Here is an 8,813-nt window from a genome sequence, read left to right as displayed (position 1 = left end):
CTTAAAGGCCCTCAAGGTCAGTACTTTGCAAAGGCAGGTGTCTATCCCCCACCTGTCTGGCTCCCTGCCAGGTGCCAGGGACTCCTCTCCCCCCAGGTGCCTCCCACTGCACGTGTCGGGGCCTGAACAGGGTCTTTCAGAAGTCAGACGGCTCCTGCATCTGCCAGGCAGGATACAAGTCCTATGACGATGACGAGAGCAACAGTGAAGAGGACTGTCAGCCCCAGGTAGCCCTAGGGCCTCAGTGGGGCAGGCAGAGGGAGGGGAGCACCATCCACACAGTCTCTCTGCCTTCCAGGGTGGGGATGACCTCCTGCGTAAGTGGGAAGAACTTGGGCTCTCTCCCTGTCATAAAACCACAGAGCCTCAGTTTTGCAAAGGGTCTTGGGAGTCTCCCCTGGGGTGGGTGACCATCCTGTGTGGTCCAGGAGGCCGGAGGAGGAACAGCGTCCCTCACCAGGCACACATCCCTGCTGGCAGTGAGACGTGGGCACCCTCCCCTCACAGCCATCTCTGGAGGCTCTGGATCTGACCAGTTGTTGTTCAGCCGTTAAGTCAAGTCCAATTCTTTGCAACCCCATGAATTGCAGCACGCCAGGCTTTCCTATTCTTCATCATCTCCTGGAGTTTGCTCAAACTTGTGTCCACTGAGTCAGTTATTCTTCTTAAAAGACAGCAACCTCTTCATGGGGACACTTTGCTCAACCAGCTCGTGATACAGAAGCCTCTGTGCTGACCCTGGCTGACCCCTTTGTGCTGACTACAGCTCAGTCAGTATACAAGACGACTGTCAGGATCCCAGGGCTGCCTACCCACCCGGGTCCGACGGCAGCTCCAACTGAAACACTGCTCTCTCACCACCTCCTCCCACCCATACCCTTCCTCAGGCAATTCTCACTTCCCCATGGAAGACCCTGCTCCTTGATAGGAGAACAGGTTGGGGCTGCTTTATCCCTACCAGATGGAAACAGGCACCAGCCCCGGCCATGGCTCCAGCCTGGCTGGCTCAGCGTGCCCAGGAGCCCAAAGTCATGTTGTTCTCACTTTCCAGAGGTCCATCCCTGTCTGAGCTCCTCTCCCCTGCCTTCTTGTAGACTGTGTGCATAAGTTGCTTTAGTCATGTCCGACTCTTTGGGACCCCATGGACTATAGCCCACCAGGCTCCTCTGTCCATGGAATCCTCCAGCCAAGAATTCTGGAGTAGGTTTCCATTCCCTTCTCCAGGGAATCTTCCCAACTCAGGGACTGAGCCCATGTTCTCTTATGTCTCCTGCATTGGCAGGTGGGTTCTTTACCACAAGCACCACCTTGGAAGCTAGTGGTTCTCAAAGTGTGATCTTGACTCTGACAGCATCAGCATTACCTGGAAATTTGTTAGAAATGCAAACCTTCAAGCCCCACCCCACTGACTTAGGAACTCCAGGAGTGGGACCCAGCAAACTGGGTTTCCACCAGCCCCCAGATAGATATGATATTCACTGAAGTTTGAAAACCACTCACCAGCCTAGCTCCCGGGCCTTGCCCACATCTGACCTCAGCTGAGGGCCCTCAGCTTGGATGAGGAGCTGCTCTCTAGAGCCATCGGGGCATCTGTCCATGTCACCAACTGGCCAGCTCCTTGCGTGCCTACTCGGGCCTGTGAGGGCTGGTTTCCCAAGACACTGCACTGTCTCTGGAATGTTCTCTGGTGCCCCCAGGCTGCAGGTGCTGAGGTCAGGGCCCTCCTCCCCCTTCACAGGTCGTGGAGCGCTGTCCGCCTGGGAAAGTCCTCTTGGCTGCCACCAGCACCTGTGTGTCCCCCCAGCAGCACAACTGCTCTTCCTTCTGTCACCCGGCGGGAGGCCAGCTCAACGCGAGGCTGGGCATGTGAGTGATGACAAGCTGCTAAGACCACAGTGAAGCCACCACCCCAGGCAGGTCCTGACTGTTCCCAGAGGGTCCGTCCCAGAGGCCTTGGCAAGACCCAGGTTGAACCACATGCTACAAGCTCCTCCCAGAAAGCCCCCTGCATGCGCACCACGAGCAGGGCACCAGGCCAGAGCGGTGGGGACAAGCAGCTGGGCTGAGAAGGTGCTGGAACAGGGAGAGTGAGGTCCACACCCCAGGCCCCAGCCCCCAACAACTGCCAGGAGCTGACCCGGACTGGACGCTGAGCCAAGGGGTTCCCGATTTGGCCCCGAGTTCTAGACTGCCAGCTGACCTTTGCACCAAGTGGAGTGGGCAGTGGAGGGGAAGATAAACAAGAGAGTTCTGGCTGAACTGCTGGCTCTCGCATCCCTCTTCCTGGCAGGAAGCCAAGCCAAAGTGCTGAGCCTTCCCCCACCCCGCCCCCAGGACAAGGTTTTCATCCCAAGCGTGGCTCACATCCTGGGAGAGGCTCCAGCCAGTGCAGGAGCAGGGCATGAGCATGTGTGGTCCAGTCACCGCAGGTTTCCCACGGAAAGCACAGCCCCAGCTCAGGGAGAGCAGGCAGCTCACATCCCTCTGGAGGGGACCACAGGGCCCCACACCACCCAAGACAGACCCTGTCCTCTCCCACAGCTGCCAGTGCCAAGAGTACATCTCCGCAGAGGAGCTCTGTGACGCCCAATGTCTGGCCAGGGCCACCCGGCTCTCCTTGGCCTGGGGGCCCAGCAGGAAGCTGATCCTCAGCATGAAGGATGAGGCAGGCAGCATCCAGAGGGTGAGCCCAGTTAAAGGAAGGATTGGAATGGAAGGGCAGCTCTGCCCACTGGAGAAGAAAAGCAGAGCCGCCCAGGCCTGGAGGCTGCAGAAAACTCAAAAGCCATATAAAAAAACCAGGAGGCGGAGAGACTACGCATCTGTGAACCAGCCCACCCGCCTGGTCCTTGGCTGCCTGGATAAATGTCCATCTGCGGCTGCAGGGAAGGGCAGGCAGGAAGCAGTAGTGGTGTTCCTCATGTCAGTGTCAACCATCCCATCTGAACACCAGAGGGCCTTGGAAACCATCAGCTTCACTTCCCAGTAGGCATTCTGCACGTCACAGAGATGGTGTGACCCTGCAGCCGCCCAACCAGAGTCTTGTCCAGCCCAGACCTCCAGCTACAGAGCAGGCCTGTCTCTTGGTCACCAGGGTGTGACCCTGGCTCTCTTCAGGGCCTTGAGACAGAGGACCAGGGCCTGGACGCAGGTCCAGCTCACTCTGGATGCTTCTGCACCAGAGGTTCTAGACCACTGTGTCTGCTCGCCACTGAAAGGGTTGGAAGGGTCATCTGGCCCGGGACTGGACAGCAGATTTGGGGTGATGGGGTGAGGTTTCTGAGTTGCTCTGTAAGTAGGACCTTTGCAGGTGGAGAGAAAAGAGAAAAAAAGGCCTGAGTTGAGTCAGGGGTGTTTCCTGAAAACAAGAAAGAGCCCAGGGTCAGGACGTCACCTGGGCAAGTTCAGTGAGGAAGGAGACATGTCCTGGGGGAGGTGGGGTGGGCACCGCTGAGCCTCGTCAAGCCTCACCAGGGGTTGGTCTGGGCTTCTGTCCATCCAACATTGCAAGTCTCCCTGCCCCTCCCCCAAGGTGTTCAGTGCTGTGCTTTGTCCTTAGGAGGTAACAAGCACACTGGGCCCAGACCCGTCCTTCCAGGGCAGTGCCAGGGTCCATCTCGTCCTGTGTAGCCCCCGCGGCCTCCTTGGCTTGGTCATCTCCAGTGGGGACACACTTGATGCCTTCCTCCTCGGTGAGCTTTCCCGGTGGGGTCTGGAGGGGTGAGGGATCCCCCAGTCTGTCAGGGGTCACAGGTCATGTGGGAAGATGATCTTTTCTCCTTAAAGGGAATCTAGACTGGGCGTGGGGCACAAAGGTAAGCGTGGGGCCCCCAGGCAGGCCCTGGTCCTCCAGCTTTCCTCCCCTGAACTTTCCCAGGTCCACTTGTGTCCAGCCCAAGTCAGCAGAGGCAACCTTGGACCCCAGGCCTGGGGCACCGTGCCCCCCAGGATCCCAGCATCCACCCCCACATTCCAAACCCAGTGGTCTGCCTGGCAGCGGGGGACATGGTTCTTTTCCAGCTTCACATTCTTCCCTATAGTGAGTCCCGCCCTGACTCTCTCACCATTCCCCGCCCAGGTGTCCAGTGACCTCACATACCCAGATTCGCAGCAGCGAGTTACAGGCCAGGGCTGCGCCCTTGCTCTTGACCTGACTGGTCATTTCACTGGGGCCTGGATTCCATATCTCGGACCTGCTGTTCCAGCTCCAAGTGGGGTTGCCAGACCTCTGCACCTTGGGAGGAGAGGGGTCTCACCAAGGTGACCTCTGACCTGTGCTCCAGCCCACCTGCAGGGCTGCCCTGTGCCAGGGTCAGACCCTACGCCTGCTCAGTAGCCTGTCCATTTGGATGTCTTGATTTATAAGGATTGTCTTCCCCATAATGCTCTGAAGCCTGCCTCTCTGTGACACCCCTCCCCCACCACTGGAACCTCATAGCACAAGCCTGAGTTCTCCTCTGAAACAGCTTCACTGGTGGGAGAGGCTCAGCGTTCACCCTCCACACACTGAGCACTGGTCAGGCCCTCAGCAGACTTGACTCTCTGCCGTTCTCCCACTTGGTGCTTCCCTGGGGGCTGCGGTGAGGCTGAGCGCCCCACCTGCTCACACACACACACACACACACACACACACACACACACATACATATATCACGACATCATTGACACGAGGTAGGTTGCCAATGAGACAGAGGCAAGAGGGCGGCCAGTGCCTGACCGGCCTTTTTTTTCTTCTCCAGTATGTTTTTTAAAGAATGGATTTCAAGAGCAAAAATATGGGACAGAGAGCTCACAAATGTAAACTATCTTTCTAAATGCTTTAGCAGTCAGTTTAGAGACAGCACACAGCCACACATTGAAGGTTCAAGAGGAGGTGTTTCTCCAGGCATGGCTGAAGATCTCAGCGTAAATCAGATCTGAACAGAACAAGCACCCAGCCCGCATAGAAGCAGACCGAGGGTTTGGTTTCACGCATGGAGTAGCTGCCCAAGTTCCCCCACACGAAGCAGTGCAAGGGTAATGGGGCCAGAAAGGAAAAGGACTCACACAGAGTGAACCCCGGCTTGGACATTTCCAGGCCCAGCTCACCCGTAATCCCACGGGCCTGGGTAGCCCTACCTCTCAACCTCAGTCTTCGCCTCTGTGACATCTTGAGAGGCAGGAGACAGGCCTGGTCAGAGGGAGTGGCCAGACCCAGACCCATGCTTCTGCCCACCTGCCCCCCTAGCAGGAACTGAACACTGGCTGTGTGCCTGCCCTGTGCCACCTGCCAGGGTTCAGAGGTGGACAGACCCCACCCCAGAGGGCACCGGGCGTGCGGCTGTGCTCACCCCAGGGGGGGCCTCTCTCTCTGTGGGCCAAGAGGGAAGGGTCTCACCTGGCACCAGGTTTATTTCACAGGTCAGCGTCCTGGGAACAGGTTGTGGGCTGCCCGGGGCTGCGGTTTCAGAAGCCCCTGGAGCTCAGGCTAAGCGGCTCACTCCACAGATCGTTCAGCCAGTCACTACCCCGTGTACCAGACACAGCACCTGTTCAACACCAACCCCCACTGGGACTTCGGGGCCTTCAGGCATCTCGATCGCCTGGTGCGGGAGACCCACCTCAGCTTCTCCAGGTGACTGTGGTGAGGCTACCTGGTTCCTGGAGTGAGGGTCACAGCCTCTCCAGGGTGGGCGCCAGGAGGGCACGGGGGAGAGTGGGGGCCTCAGACCATGTCAGGGGTGGGGGTCATGGGCAGCTTCCCTGGGCCACGTTACTCTAGGGGGAGCCCCTTCCATGGCTCGTGGCCCTCAGACTGTCCCCATATTCTGGCCCTTCACCTCCAGGTTTGCTCACCGGTTTGTAGATCCAGGCACGTACGTGTTTCAGGACAATGGGCTGCCCGAGAGCCTGGCTGTGGTGCTGGTGAAGGAGCAAGGGGTGGCCTGCGACCCAGGCCTGCCCCCCGTGCAGCCCTCCTCACCCTATCAGCTTGCCAGGCATGGTGTCCTCAGGCACCAGCCACCAAACCTGGGCCCAGACTGGGCGGCAATCTCAGGTACTGACCACAGAACAGAAGAGCAGGGTTGCAGGGGGCAGGGGGACCAAGCTCCAGCCTGCAACCCTGGGCACAGCCTTGAAGACGACAAACTTGTCCTTGAACCTGGCCTTCCTCTGCCAGGCAAGGAATATTGAAATTCTCTCCTGGGCCTCCTGTCTCTACCCCGTGCTCCCATGGGTCCTAGGGCCCCTGCCTCAGTGAACAGGGTCCCTGAGTGGAGGTGTCCAGAGGTGCCTGTTCTTGCCTCCTCTGTGGGTCTCCTGCATTCTTCCCTCCATATTCATGACCCAGGTCTGCTGCCAAGGGGCTGGGGGAAACAGGTGGCCCATAGCAACTGAGGTTCAAGGGCCTGGCCCTGGGGCGGCCAGAGCAGGGCGGAGCAGCAGCCTCCCGGGAAGGCCCTCCACCCCACCCCCAAAGGATCCAGGGTGGAGGAGGACCCCCAGTAGGATGGTGACTGGGTTACACCCAGAGGCAGGAGTGAGGGCTGTTAACAGGGGGCTCAGGGGGGTTAGAGCCCGGAGGCAGCAGGAAGAGAAAGTGGGGACTGCTGCTCTCACAGCTCCCCACCCACCCCCACCCCCACCCCCACAGGGGTGCTGCTGGCTGTTGGCTTGGCAACCACACTGCTGACCAGCCTGGGCTTCGTGCTGAGACCCTCCTTGTTGGCCCAGGCCTGCCCTGTGAGGGCTCAGGGGCCTTGGTGGAGGGGCCTCAGGGAGCCTCTCTTGCCTGTGGAGCCTGTTCCCCTTGGGGACCGGTGAGTCCCCTCCTGCCGGCTCACCTCCCGCAGTCCCCGACCAGCCCGGGGCCAGCCATGTGTGCAGGCTCTGAGGCTACTACTTCTCTGCAGCTTTTCATTCTCTGAGGACCTTGGTCCCTGGGGCTCCGAGAAAGGAGCTGATTCCTGGAAGAAAGCCACTGCCCAGGGCCCAGGTACCCCCGCCCCACCGTCCTCCCCCTGCCCTCCCCCCCAGCACACCAGGTGCACATGTGGGGAGCAGCTGGTTTTTGTACTGACAGTTAATGGCAGTCCATGCCATCCCTCTCAGCCTCACCACAAAACCTAGAAATGGGCCTTTGGAGGGTTGTTGTATTTCCATTTTCCAGACAGACTGAGGCCCCAGGAGGTGTGAGTGGCTCTCTGGGCTCCCTCAGGTGGTGAGGTTGGAGAGTGGCCAGAGCTCTGGGTCCTCACTGTGCGGGTCAGGAGCTAGGCTGGGGGGATGGGCATTGCCCTGCAGGGTCCCTTCATGGAATGACCAACCTGCCTGTCAGCTCCTCTGCTGAGCCGGCCTCCCCTGCAGGCAGGCCTCCATGCTCCTCTGCCCCTGCATCCTGCCTGCAGAGCCCCATGGGAGAAGGGAGATGCTGAGTCCAGGGCCCCTGCCTGCAGGGAAGCCGCTTGCAGCCCACACCCTGGAGGACTTCAGCGTCCGCACGCTGTATGACAAGCTGGAGGACCAGAGCCTACATGTGGCAGCCCAGCTGAGCAGGCACAGGAGCGATGCACTGGCCTTCTACAGAGGCGCCAGCCTACAACTGCGGGGGCTCCAGGTTAGCCCCAGCCCCTGACAACCGGGACCACTGCCTCTCCCACGTCTCCCCCCACACCCACCCACCCACTTCAGGAACAGCCACCCACCCTTCTGTGAATCGCCTGAGCTGAGACGAAGGGCCACACCCAACCTGAGAGGGTGATCCAGCCCTGGTTCCTCCAGGACCTCCTGCAAGGCCTCAGTGCAACAGAGCGGCCAGGGCTGGGCAGGGCTGGAGACCCAGAGACAGGAGGCAGGGCTGCTGCCAGGACATGCACTGAACAGAGCACAGACTCGTGGAGCAGCCGCAACACAGCTTCTCCTGGGGAGCCCAAGCAGCGTCCGCCAGGTGCGAGGCCAGTACCCAGGGGTGGGGCAGCAGGTGAAAAGCTGTGATATCAAGGCCCAACAGTGTTTCACGTGGTTCATCCCACTCGGTGCCAAAACCAGAGAGCATCCAACCTGATCAGAGAAGATGGTCCTGGGCACAGGGCCAGGGAGAGACGCTCCCAGGATGGACGGCATTAGCATGCACAGGGGTCTGACAGAGAAGTGGATCCGGTGCCGCTCCCTGGGGCCACAAAGGCCCTGGAGCCTAGCTTCCAGCACTGTCCTCACAGTCCTGCACTGTGTGATGACTGTACTCACATCACCTCCACTTACCCGTTCAGTTGTTACAGGAAACCTGTGAGTGGTATTACCACATCCCCATTGTACAGATAAGGAATTTGAGGCCTAAAGAGGCTAAAGGACCCTCCCAGCATCCACAGAGAGTGCAAGCTGGCCCAGAAGCCCACTCCCTGCTGCACAGGACTTATATGCCTCCACCTGCAGCTGACAGCATGCAGGAATGTGCCTCATTAGACCCCACGAGCTCGGCAGTAACCACCAGACTTGGGCTCCAAGCCCAGCCACAGCCCCCACGGAGCTCCCTGGCCCTTTGGGGGAGGCAGGTAGTTCCTCAATGAAGTCCACTCCCTGGAAAGTAGTGTGGGGGCTGAGGTCCAGACAGCTGTGTCACTTTTTCCACAGTCAGAGTCCTCCAGGTCCCAGCCCAGGGCAGAGGTAGATTCAGGGGGCATGGTAGAGATGCCAGAAACCCTCCCTGGCAGATGCATGTGTGTGTGAGTGTGTAAGTGTGTATCAGTGTATGTGGGAGTTGTGAGTGTGGGGGCTGAGTGTATGTGTATATGTATGTGAGTGTGTTGAGTGTGTGTGTGAACGTGTGGGGCAGG

Source organism: Bubalus kerabau, chromosome 12 (genome assembly GCF_029407905.1).
Source record: "Bubalus kerabau isolate K-KA32 ecotype Philippines breed swamp buffalo chromosome 12, PCC_UOA_SB_1v2, whole genome shotgun sequence".
NCBI lineage: Eukaryota > Metazoa > Chordata > Mammalia > Artiodactyla > Bovidae > Bubalus > Bubalus kerabau.
The sequence above is the reverse complement of the archived record's forward strand: the minus strand, read 5'-3'. Positions refer to the sequence as shown.